The sequence below is a fragment of the Panthera leo genome, chromosome E1 (assembly GCF_018350215.1).
Source record: "Panthera leo isolate Ple1 chromosome E1, P.leo_Ple1_pat1.1, whole genome shotgun sequence".
NCBI classification, from domain to species: Eukaryota; Metazoa; Chordata; class Mammalia; order Carnivora; family Felidae; genus Panthera; species Panthera leo.
Window position 1 is genome coordinate 37,164,352 of NC_056692.1, and position 13,122 is coordinate 37,177,473.

Below are 13,122 nucleotides of genomic sequence, written 5' to 3' on the forward strand. Positions count from 1 at the left end.
AAGAAAGGAAAGAGGAAATTCAAGAAGAGGGAGGGACATATAGAGGCATAGACCACACAAAAGTGGCAGGTTTCTATCATGGGTGAAAGGGCAAAGTGTTGTGCAGTTCCTCGAAAGAGGGACACAGAAGGACGTTCCATGCAGTGAGAGGAAGTGGTGAGTTTAGATTGGCACGTGGGGGTGGGGGTGGCTGTGGGTCACTCATATCCGTAGATGATTAGATTGTTTTGGATCCAGAGGTTGAAGAAAAAGATTAAGCCATGGAGATAATTGGGATTCATCCCAACTGGTGGGAGCCAGAGCCACAGGAGGACACCGTCACCCTGGGAGAATGAGAGGGAGACTGCAGACACAAAGCTGGCAAACACCCACATCGGCTGAGCGGGTGAACACAGAGGGCACAGGAAGGAAGGCATCTGATAAAAAAAACAAGTGCAGGTTAGCAGCAAATGATTTGTCCTCTGCATATGTAATTCTCTCTCATTTGAAACCACCCAGGGGGAAAGAACAGATTCCCTTCAAAGGAATGAAAATCAGATCGTCATCAGATATCTCATCAGCAACCCCGTTGCAAAACCTGCAGACGGCGAAGGGAATGGCAAGACTACTCTTTGTCTCCAGCATCCGTTCCCCCAGAGGATGGGGAACAGGAGGGCAGACAGCCACTGCAACATACATGTAACTCTTCCTCAGTAATAGAACCTTGGGATTTTAGCTGGGCGCATAGCTATCCAGAATCAATGTTGCATTTCCAGCATCCCTTGAAGCTAAGTGTGTCCATGTGATTAACTTCTGGCTGTCGCTTCCTTCTTTGCACCTTCCTCCATCCATCCTGCTGCTGGAAAGCCAATATGACCCCATCAGTTTGGACGTGAGGACAAGGACCATATCTTACATGTAGCAGAGTAGAAAACTGGGAGGAGCCTAGTCCCCAGAAGTCTTTTACATGAGGGGAAAAAAAAAAACCACTTCAATTTGTTTGAGCCACTACTATTTTGGGTCTCTTATTTATAGCTAAACTTAATCCTAACTGATATTAGGGAGAAATCATACCCAGCTAAAATATCAATCAAGTATGAGAATAAAATAAAGTCATTTTTACACATGTAACAATCCAAAGAAGTTGGGAAATAAACGTTTAAATATATTATTAAATTCCTAAAAGTAGGGGTACATGCACTCCGATGTTTATAACAGCATTATCAACAATAACCAAACTACGGAAAGAGCCCATCAGCCCACTGACTGATGAATGGGTAAAGATGTGGTATATATATATATATACACAATGGAATATTATCCAGCCATCAAAAAGAATGAAATCTTGCCATTTACAATGACAGGGATGGAGCTAGAGTGTATTATGCTAAGCCAAATAAGTCAGTCAGAGAAAGACAAATACCATATGATTTCACTCATATGTGGAGTTTAAGCAACAAAACAGATGAACTTATGGGAGAGGGAAGAAAGAGAGAGGGAAACAAACCACAAGAGACTCATAATGATGGAGAACAAACTAAGGGTTGATGGAGAGAGGTGGGTGGTGGATGGGCTAGATGGGTGATGGGTATTAGGAGGGCATTTGTTATGATGAGCACGGGGTGTTATACATACATGATGAATCACTGAATTCTCCTGAAACCAATGTTGCACTGTATGTTAACTAACTAGAATTTAAATAAAAATTAAAAAGAAAAAAAAGCCCTAGAGGTAAATGGTAGAAGAAGTAAATAAATATGTGACTGGCAAGGATTAGGGAAAGAAGGGAAACAGTGGAAGCAAGCTAAATTCATCACCTTTCATTGCAGTGAGTCAGGACATGCTGTTTAAATTTGATGAATTAGGCACAGAGATATTAACATATGTTCTGGCATTATGGAAATACTATCAGAAGGTTAAAGAGAGAAGTGGTTGAAAATGATTCCTTCTGAGGAATGGGCCTCAGTGTTGATAGAGGGAGACCTTAATTTTTCAATTTTACTCTCGTGTGCAGTTTAGGTGTATGTTTGTACTTGTATGTATGTAGGGTAACCTCTGAAGGACACATACCTAACTCTTCAATGGATTAACCTTCTGAGAGTAGGAGTAGACCCAATGGGGGTGGGTCTGGGAAACAGACAAAGGTCTCAATCTTTTGTTTATTTTATTTGGTGTTATAAAAGTGAGCACTTAATATTTTTGTAAGAAAAAATTTTAACATATTTTTTAAAGAGAATGAGGAAAGGAAAATAACAGAGGTCTACAGTCTAGAAAATACCACAGGCAGAAGGACAGGACCTGCAAGGACTCACCTCCTTGGCAGTGAAATCGGGTGTCTCTTAGCACGTCTGATTGCCCCTAATTTTGGCCGCTGCCTGGATATACCTCATCCGTTGTCCTTCATGGCCAGACCTGAGAGGAGTTTAAAGAGAATTCCCCTCTCGGGAGGTGTCCTGCTCAAGTGCCCCACTTCCTGCTGGCATAGTTAGAGTTGGAATTATCTCAGGGCTGAGCAATCAGAGGCCCCCATTTGCCAGGCTTGGGATTTCTCTAGTGATACAACTCCCTTAAATCCTAGTTGGCTGTCTGCCATTTCAATTCCTAGGGATGCCATGTGCACAAGTCACCAATGCCAGAAATCCTGCCCAGTCATGAAACTTGATTCTGAGCCTGTCTCTTGTGGTTTGTCTCTTAGCAACGGGCTCTGACTGTCCATCTAGGCCTTTTAAGATTCTTCCTTGGTGTGTGGACTTCTGGGGTTCACTATCCAGCATCCATTCTGGACTGAGACCTTGAATTTCATTTGGGAAACATCTTCCTCCCCCAACCATTCTTTGCCAAGACATTTAATCTTGGATTGCTTTCTACTCTCATAGCTAGGTGTGCCAATCGGTATGTTCTAATTTACCTAGTGGAAATGATTGCTCAGGGAGGGGTACATGATCTATAGCATCCCAATCAGAGTGACTCACAGGACTTTTGCTGAAAATGCTGGGACATTGTCTTGCTCTTTCTTGATGATATTGAACAAGGAAGCTTGTAGCACCAGGAGTGGCTATCAGCCAAGAGAGCTGTCGGGACTATGAGGGGAGTTACCCAACACTGAGGTAGCAGAAGAGAAAGATGGGAAAGGTGGGGGAAAAAAACAATCAGATTACAGTTATAAAGTATTGTTTTTTCTGGTTCCTCCTAACTTTAGCATAGAAAATAAAATTCAGGGGCACCTGCGTGGCTCAGTCAGTTAATCGTCAACCGACCCAGGTCATGATCTCACAGTTCACGAGTTTGAGCCCTGCACTGGGCTCTGTGCTGACAGCCTAGAACATACTTTGGATTCTGTGTCTCCCTATCTCTCTGCCCCTCCCTTAATCATACTCTGCCTCTCTCTCTCTCTCTTAAATATAAACATTAAAAACAATTTTTTTAAGAAAAGAAAATTCAGCTTTTGCAATTACATGTAGCACAGAACTGTCTCTCAGTGGTCTTAGGCCATTGGTCACAAAGACACTAGATCTTTCTTAACAAAGCTAATTATCCAACTTCCTCCGATGGGCCAGTTTAAAAGAAAGATTTTTCAAAGGATATAGGAGTGTTGTTTCAAAGGGGCACATGCACCCCAATGTTTATAGCAGCACTATCAACAATAGCCAAACTATGGAAAGACCCCAAATGTCCATTGACTGATGAATGGATAAAGAAGATGTAGTATATATATGTGCAATGGAATATTACTTGGCAATCAAGAAGAAGGATCCTGGTATTTGCAACGACGTGGATGGAACTAGAGGGTATTATGCTAAGCGAAACAAGTCAGTCAGAGAAAGAAAAATATCATATGATTTCACTCATGTGGAATCTAAGATACAAAACAGATGGACATAAGAGAAGGGAAGCAAAAATAATATAAAAAACAGAGGTAGACAAACCATAAGAGACTATTACATACAGAGAACAAACTGAGGGTTGCTGGAGGGGTATTGGGTGGAAGGATGGGCTAAATCGGGCAAGGGGCATTAAGGAAGACACCTGTTGGGATGAGCACTGGGTATTATAAGTGAGTGGTAAATCAGTAAACCCTTATTACACCATATATTAACTAACTCGGATTTAAATAAAAAAATAAATAAATAAATAAAAGAAAAGAAATATTTTTATCTTGTAACACCATACTGAAGACCACCAGTAGTATATCACATTCAATATCTAATGTTTTTGTATCAAATCTCCAATGACTTCAATACCATTTGGCACATAGTCTGAGCCCTAAAGTACAACAGGAGATTAAACTAGCTGATCCAGGAGGATGTGTCTGGCTCAGTCAGTAGAGCATGTAACTCTTGATCTCAGGGCTGTGAGTTTGAGCCCCACATTGGGATTACTTAAAAATAAAAAATCTTAGGGGTGCCTGGGTGGTTCAATCGATTAAGCATCTGACTTCAACTCAGGTTATGATCTCGCGATTGGTGAGTTCAGCCCCACGTCAGGCTCTTTGTTAGCAGCTTGGAATCTCCTTGGAATTCTGTCTCTCCTTCTCTCTGCCCCTTCCCTTCTCTCTCTCTCTCAAAATAAATAAATAAACTTTAAAAACAACAACAACAAAACCAAAGTAATTTAAAAAAGAGGGGGCTTATTGGCTCATGAGATAGGAATGACAAGGGTATATTGGAAACAAACACAAACACTGCTCTCTCTCTCCGTCTCTCTCTCTCTCTCTCTTTCTTTCACTCAATTGTCTTAGTTTCAATACTCTGTTTCAGTTTCATTGTCTTCCAAATTAGAATGGCTTTTCTATGCAATTAGAGAACATCAGCTACTAGTGGCATCCACAATTGTATCTGATAACTCCATGATCAGAGAAGAAACAAACCTCTTCCCTGTCAACTAGAGCCAAAAACTCCCAGAAAGGGTCTTGATTGGCTTGTATTGGGTCATGTGCCCACCTTTCATCCAGGAACCTGAGCATGTTGTGATTGACTTGTATCAGATTACATATGCACTTTAGAAGTCACTCAAAGAAATGAGGTGGGGAGTTACCTGAAAAAATGTTACCAGAAGAAATGTGGGAGAGGGGATGCTTGGTAGAGGAAAAAGACAATAGTCAATGAAAGAATTACAGAAGAGTATAAATAAATACATAAATAAATAAAAGGAAAAAAGGAAAAGATGAGGGGCACCTGGGTGGCTCAGTCGATTAAGCGTCCGACTTCAGCTCAGGTCATGATCTCATGGTCCGTGAGTTCGAGCCCCATGTCAGGCTCTGTGCTGACAGCTCAGAGCCTGGAGCCTGCTTCAGATTCTGTGTCTCCCTCTCTCTCTGTCCCTCCCCTATTCATGCTCTGTCTCTCTCTGTCTCAAAAATAAATAAACATCAAAAAAATTAAAAAATATAGTTAAAAGATGAGTACAGTGGCCAGATATAAATATACAGAAACTGATGATTCTATATACACTAACACTTAACAAAGTGCTAGTTAATATGCCATTTACAATAAAAAAAAAAAAAAAACTTGTGTAACTATGTAAGAATAAATCTAACAAGAATTGTACAAGAAAACTATGAATTTTCAATGAGGGACATAAAATACAGCATGAATAAAAGTAGAGATCTTGGTCTTAGTTGGAATGACTCAATATTCTAATGTAGTACATACTTCCCTCCAATAATCTATAAATTAACATAATCCCAATCAAAATCCCAATGGGATTTAAAAAAAATTTTTTTAATGTTTATTTATTTATTTATTTATTTTTGAGAGAGAGAGACAGAGTGCAAGCAGGGTAGGGGCAGAGAGACAGGGAGACACAGAATCTGAAGCAAGCTCCAGGCTCTGATCTGTCAGCACAGAGCCTGATGAGGGGCTTGAACTCACAGACCATGAGATCATGACCTGAGCTGAAGTTGGACACTTAACCCACTGAGCCACCCAGGCACCCCACGATGGGATTTTTAAGAGGGAATGTGAAGTGCTGAGTCTAAAGTTAATCTGGAAAATATGTGCATGAGTATAACCAAGATAATTTAAAAAGGAAAGGAAAGGAAAGGAAAAGGAATGGAAGGGAGGGGAAGGGAAGGGAAGGAAAAAAGGGAGGAGTTGCTACCATAAGTCAAAACATAATGTAAAATACTGTAATTAAAAGTATGTTATTGGGGATGGTTCCATTTCCAGGTAGATGGAGGAGACATACTTTTCTTTATTCCTCCCACTAAATATAGCAAAAAATCGCTGGATCTTATATATAAAACATACATTAAAAGGCTCTGAAAGATGGAAAGAAGAAGGCAGACTAGCATAGGGATATTGTGACCTGAAAAATGACACAGGGGTGAGGTCTCTGGGTTTTCTTTTTGTTCCATATATCCCAGACTAGGTGCTGGAGAAGCCAGCAACCTGAAATGGAAACACCAAGAGACACAAACAAACCCTGTGAAAGCCTGTTCTCTTCAGTGAAAGGCTATCAGGAAAAGGATAATTTAGCAATGCAGATAGTTGTGGGCAAATAGTCACTTTACTAGAGCCAAACAGTACAGTAAAAAGTGTGGCCTAATTCCCACACATGCCAGCAAAGACCAAATGGGAAGTCTAGACTTCTAACCTTGCCAGGCTGTAAAGAGGTGACTGACTCTCCCTTCCTCCAACCCATTGGATTGGTGTCAAGGCAAAGCTAGATATAGAGGCAGAAATTTCATCCCCACTGAGGGCAGTCCCACCACCCACCCCAACACACAGTGTCAATGGAAATGACAATCTGGACTTTCACCTCCATTTGGAAATAAGGAAGGGATGCCACCTCTTTCCTTGCCTGAGCAGTGTTAGAAGGAACCAGATAGAACAAAAAGTTTAAATAAGATCCAGAGTATCACAACATGATGCCCAAATGTAGGTATTTCAGGGATGTCCGGGTGGCTCAGTCAGTCAAGTGTTCTCTTGATTTTGGCTCAGGTCACAATTGCATGATTTATGAGTTTGAGTCCCATGGGGCTCTGCACTGAGAGTACAGAGCCTGCTTGGAATTCTCTGTCTCCCTCTCTCTCTCCTCCTCTCCTGCTTGTGCATGTGGTCTCTCTCTCTCTCTCTCTCTCAAGAATAAATAAAGAAACATTAAAAAAAGAAATTACAATACAAAGTCACTTGTCATATCAAGAAGCAGGAGGTTGTCAAATTTAATAGAAAAGGAAAATCAATAATAGCAACACAGATGACAGGCATGTTAACATCATCTGACAAAGATTTTAAAGTGGTCATAGTAAAAATGGTTCAACAAGTACACTTGAAATACATGAAAAAAATAGAAACCTTCATTAAAGAAATAGAAAGTTTTAGCAAGAAATAGAAGACATGAAAAAGAACCAAATGGAAATTTTAGAACTGAGAAATATAATAGAAATTCTAAAAACTCAATGGATGCATTCAATAGTAAAATGGAAGGAGTAGAGGAAAAATCAGTGAACTGGAAGATAGAAAAATAAAAATTATCCAACTGTACAACAGAGATAAAATAGACTGAAAACAAAAAAACAAACAGAACCTCAGGGACCTGTGGGACTATAACAAAAGTGCTAATGCTCCTGTCATCACAGTCTCACAAAAAGAGGAGAAAAAGGACAGGGATGAAAAAGTACACAAAAAATAACAGCAAAAATGTCCCAAATTTGTCAAAAGCTTTAAACCTACAAATTCAAGAAGCTGAGTGAACTTTGAATAGGAAAACTCAAATGCACAGCAAGACACATCACAATCTTCTGAAAACTAGACAAAGAAAATCTCGAAAGCAGTGCAAACGAAATGACATCTTTACTGCAGGGGGAAAACAACTCAAATAGCAGTAGATTTCCCATCAGGAACCATAAAGTCCAGAAGGAGGCGGTATATTTTCTAAGTGCTGAAAGAAAAGAACTGTCAGCCTAGAAACTTATTAGTCAGCAAAAATATCCTTCAGGAATAAGGAAGAAATCAAAACATTCTCAGATAAAGAAAAACTAAGAGAATTTGTTACCAGCATATCTGCCCTAAAAAAAGAAAGAAAGTTCTTTAAACAGAAAGGAAACTAAAAAAGAAGGAATTTTGGAACATCAAGAAGGAAGGAAGAACACAATAAGCAAAAATATGAGTAATTCAGTAATCTTTCCTTCTCTGCATGAATTTTCTAAATTATGTTTGATGGCTGAAGCAAAAATTATAACACAACTGATGTGGTTCTAAATATACATAGAGGAAATCTTTAAGACAATTATACTAAAAATGGGAAGAGTAAAGGGAAGTAAGTTTTCTAGATTTCATTCTTTTTTTTTTTAATTTTTTAACGTTTATTTATTATTGAGAGAGAGACACACACACACACACACAGAGCATGAACGGGGAAGGGGCAGAGAGAGAGGGAGACACAGAATCTGAAGCAGGCTCCAGGCTCTGAGCTGTCAGCACAGAGCCCAATGCGGGGCTCAAACTCACAAACTATAAGATCATGACCTGAGCCAAAGTCGGTCGCTCAACCAACCGAGCCACACAGGCGCCTCTAGATTTCATTCTAACTGGTAAAATAACACCAGAAGACTGTTACAAGGCATACATAATATATAAGGTAATAATTAGAGCAACTACTAAAATCAAATTTATAAAGAGATATGATATAGACAGCATAGATCAATCAAAATGGAATTCTAAAAATATATTCAAGTAACTCAGGAAATTAGAAAAAAGAAAGCAGAGAAATGAAAAAAGAGAGAATAATCCTACAGCAAAAGATAAAATGGCAGATTTAATTCACAACATATCAGTAATTACATTAAGTATAAATGGTATAAATACACCAATTAAAGGGCAAAGATTGGCACAGTGGGTGAAAAAATATGACTCAACCATATACTCATATGAAACCTGCATTTTAATAACACTTTAGTAATGCCTAGGAATGACAGGATCAACCTTCTCATGGATCATAAAATAATTTCCACAGGGGCAAAATGAGGATGTGGTCTCTCTCCCCCCACCCTAACCCACTCCTACACCTTTTCACCTTTTTTCCTAATCATCTGATATTACTTTGGCGTGAGCTGGATACACATCCTCCTACTGTAGGAACTGAATGTGCTGCATTTCTTCATCCTCTTACTCACAATGACGTGATTTGCCTATTATAATTGGAAATGGATGTCTTAATCAAAGCTCTCTTAGTAGTCCCAGACTCCCACCCCAAACTAAACGGAAACTATCATTAACACATGGGTGTGGCTCAGAGGAGAAAGAGAGGAAGTTTAGTAGGAACTTAAGAGGAACTAGAACTAGGAAGTTCTTCCTCACTCTCACTTTGGCTCTTGCTATCACTCACTCCCTCTCTCATATTTTATTACTTTATCTCTTCACACATCTGCTCCTGTCTTCCCAAAACTGCCTTCTCTGAATCTTCATATACTTGGCTGCCCCACTGCACCACAGTTTATACAACCCAAACTTAAGCAATATCCCAAACTTAAGAATCCCAAATGATTCTTCAACCCAATTCCTTCATGTATCAACCTACTTCCAATCAGCTATGATGAGGTATGAAGCAGAGCAGGGCCACATTGTATAAACATGGTCTTCAGGGATTGACCCCTGGCAAGAAGAGGGTGTGGGTAGAGTTTTCATAAAGAAGAGTATGGTCTAAAAACACAATATCTATTATTCTACCCCCAAAGTGTTATAGTTCAACTATTCATTTAACTGATTTATAGCTAATAATCCCAATTAGTAAATTGCTTCACACAATTACCTTGCCATTTCAAGATCCAAAAGAAAACTCCAGGGAACTTTTCAGCATCCTCAAAGAAATAAGAAATCTGTTAAGAGAGAATTGAGATACAATAATATAGGCCAAGATGAAGGGGAGATAGATGAGATAACATGAAATTGAAAAGAAAACTAAAATCCAATGGCAGAATTTAAACTCTCAATGAGGGTTCTAAAGAGCACAATTGAATTGAAGGAAAACCAAGTTAGTGTTGTGAAAGATCAATCTGATTTGGTGTGTTAGGATATGATTCAGCCACATATCTATGCCACAATTTCTCCTTCATCACATAAAGATACTTATCATAGGGTGCACCTGGCTGGTTCAGTTGGAAGAGCATGTAACTCTTGATCTCAGGGTCATGAGTTTGAGCCCCATACTGGGTGTAGAGATTATTTAAATAAATAAAACTTTTTTTTTAAATAAAAGGGTACTCGTCATATAAGGATATAAGCATAGGCAGTTGTGTGTGTGTGTGTGTGTTTAGATATTTCCTGAAATAATTCCTGTGTTCCTCTTCCCTACTTGGAGAAACCATTGGTAATTTAAGTATGAGTAACACAAATAAGCTGGGTTTTGCTGAGTCTGAGAAAAGATTAAACTTGTGCTTAATCAAAATTCACATCTTAACCCCAACAGTTACTTTCAAACCCAGCTATTTGTAACTCTTGTCATTATTAGCTCTTATAAAACAACATATAAGACATAGCTGTAGGCATAGACTCTCGCAAAGCATTCATGTAAATCATGAGTACAAGTATTTAAACTTCTGGATCACTGTCTCCTTAGAAATTAGTCTTCAATCATCCCCAAGTTAATATTCCATTACTAAGATAAATTTGAAAATTTTTCCCAGAGCACATAATATATGTTTTAAAAGATAAAAATAGGAAGCGAACAAAGGATAGAGACAAAGCCAAAGAATTACACACATCCTAGAAAAATAAATACTAATTGAAGGTAATCAGAGATAAAATTAAATAAAAATTTTCCTAAAATGAGGAGAAAGGGTAGTGCCTGGGTGACTCAGTCGGTTAAATGTCTGACTCTTGATTTCAGCTCAGTCATGATCTCATGGTTCATGAGTTCAAGCCCTGCATCCGGCTCTGTGCTGACAGTAAGGAGCCTGCTTGAGATTCTCTCTCCCCATCTCTCTCTGCCCCTCCCCTGCTTACTCTCTCTCTCTCTCTCTCAAAATAAATAAATAAACTTTAAAAAATAAAATAAAATGGGGAGGGAGGGAGGCCAGCTTATGATGACTAAAAGATTTACAAGTTTTCATTCAAAATCAATGAAGAGTATTTAGTTTAAATATGTATATTAGTTATTAACATGATAATATAGAGATTTTCTTGGGGCGCCTGGGTGGCTCAGTCGGTTGAGCAGCCGACTTTGGCTCAGGTCATGATCTCACGGTTTGTGAGTTCGAGCCCCGCGACGGGCTCTGTGCTGACAGCTCGGAGCCTGGAGCCTGCTTCGGATTTTCTGTCTCCTTCTCTCTCTGCCCCTCCCCCACTTGTGCTCTGTCTCTCTATGTCTCTCAAAAAATAAATGTAAAAAAAAAATTAGAGGTTCTCTTAATGCATAGAACCACAGAAGCAAAGAGAATAGCAGAGGAAAAGGCAGACAACACGTTTCAACAATTTTTTGGGATATAGGAAGCAGAAGGAGGAGGAGTATCTGATTAAGCAAGATGGAATGACAACCTAAAATGCAGCTGTACCCTGAAATGCCTACAAACAGGATTAGCAATAGGTGAGCTGATTTACCACCAAATAACCTAAAATAGACTCAGGTGTTGGGAGTATCAAACACAATGGCAGGTGGCATTGAGGCATGGTGTTGAAAATTGGTGGATTGGCTACAAATCTGAAATCATGGGTATTGAGCTTCCCCTGACTGCTTCCTACCCTGAGCAGTCACATATGTCCTGAAAGAACACTGTTGTGGGGTGCCTGGCTGGCTCATTCAGAAGAGTGTATGACTCTTGATCTCAGGGTCATGAGTTTGAGCCCCATGTGGGATGTAGAGATTACTTCAATGAATAAAAAAAAAAAAAAAAACTTAAAAAAAAAAAAGAACAGTGTTATTCTCTGAAGAAAATGAGAATAGACATGGGACTTGGGTATGTCACAGACAGTGGCTAAGAAAGGTGAGGCAAAACTAAAGGCAGAGAGCGTGTAAAAGAAAAAAATTGGACCCCAATTTCTCTTTTCATATCCCATTCTTAGAATGCTGTCAGCCAGGGAGAAATTTGAAAGGAGAACTTAAGAGAACTGAATAATATCCTAGGAGAGAAGACCTCTCTAACTCCTCTCAGATTTCATTGTGAGTGCCCCAACTTAATAAACCAGCTTCCAGTGGTGTGGCAATGAAGGTTTAACAAATAGCAATCTGGGAAGAAGTGCGCCCTCACTTGTGGCACTTGCCGTACCCGTTGAAATGTCCCATGGACAATTTCAATCTACCAACATGATGGTGAAGGGAAGAAATCCTAGAATAATGGTTAGGCAGTACATGCTACCCCTATCATCCAACTGAAAAATGATTCCCCCTCTCATTATATATGGGCTGGCCTTGACCAATAGAATGTAGTAGAGTGATGCTCTAAAGGGTAGGCCTGGAAGCTTCTGTCTCACTCTTTTGGAGCCCTGAGCCAAGAAATTTGACTACATTGCTAGAGGGAAAAGTCCAGCCATAATTTGGTGTTCCCCATCTGTTGAATCAGAGGCAACATCTGTGGAAGAAATTTTCCCCCAAGTTAATCTTACAGGACATCCATGGGTTAAAAATCAAACATGACCTTACAAAGACACCCACGTGTGCAAGAAGGCAAATCCATTGCGAGTGATAATGAGAAGAATCAACATGTTTAGACAACACTACCACCACACCCCCCACAAACAACCTCCAGTATTATCTGGAATTGTCAAATACAAAATACAGAATGGTTGTGTGTAGAATATTTACAGAAATAAAGAATGTAGTTATAAGGGAAAACATACAACAGGAAATTATCAGGATTGTACAATTTGGAAAAAAAATAGAACTTATAGAAATGCGAAGCTTGAGGTGCTTGGCTGACCCAGTCAGAAAAGCATGAGACTCTTGATCTCAGCATCATGAATTTCAGCCCCACATTGAGTGTAGAGATTACTAAAAATAAAAATAAAAATAAAAATAAAGAAATGCAAAGCATAACATTAAAAAAACTTAACGGAGATGCACAAAATAACTATGAAAAGTACTTTGTAAACTGTGAAAAAAAATTTTCAGTGAGTCGGCTAATCAGCATTTTAGATTCTGTTGAAAGTAGAATTAAACTAAAAGATATATCTCAAGAATTTATACAGAAAGCAGCAAAGTGAGACAAAG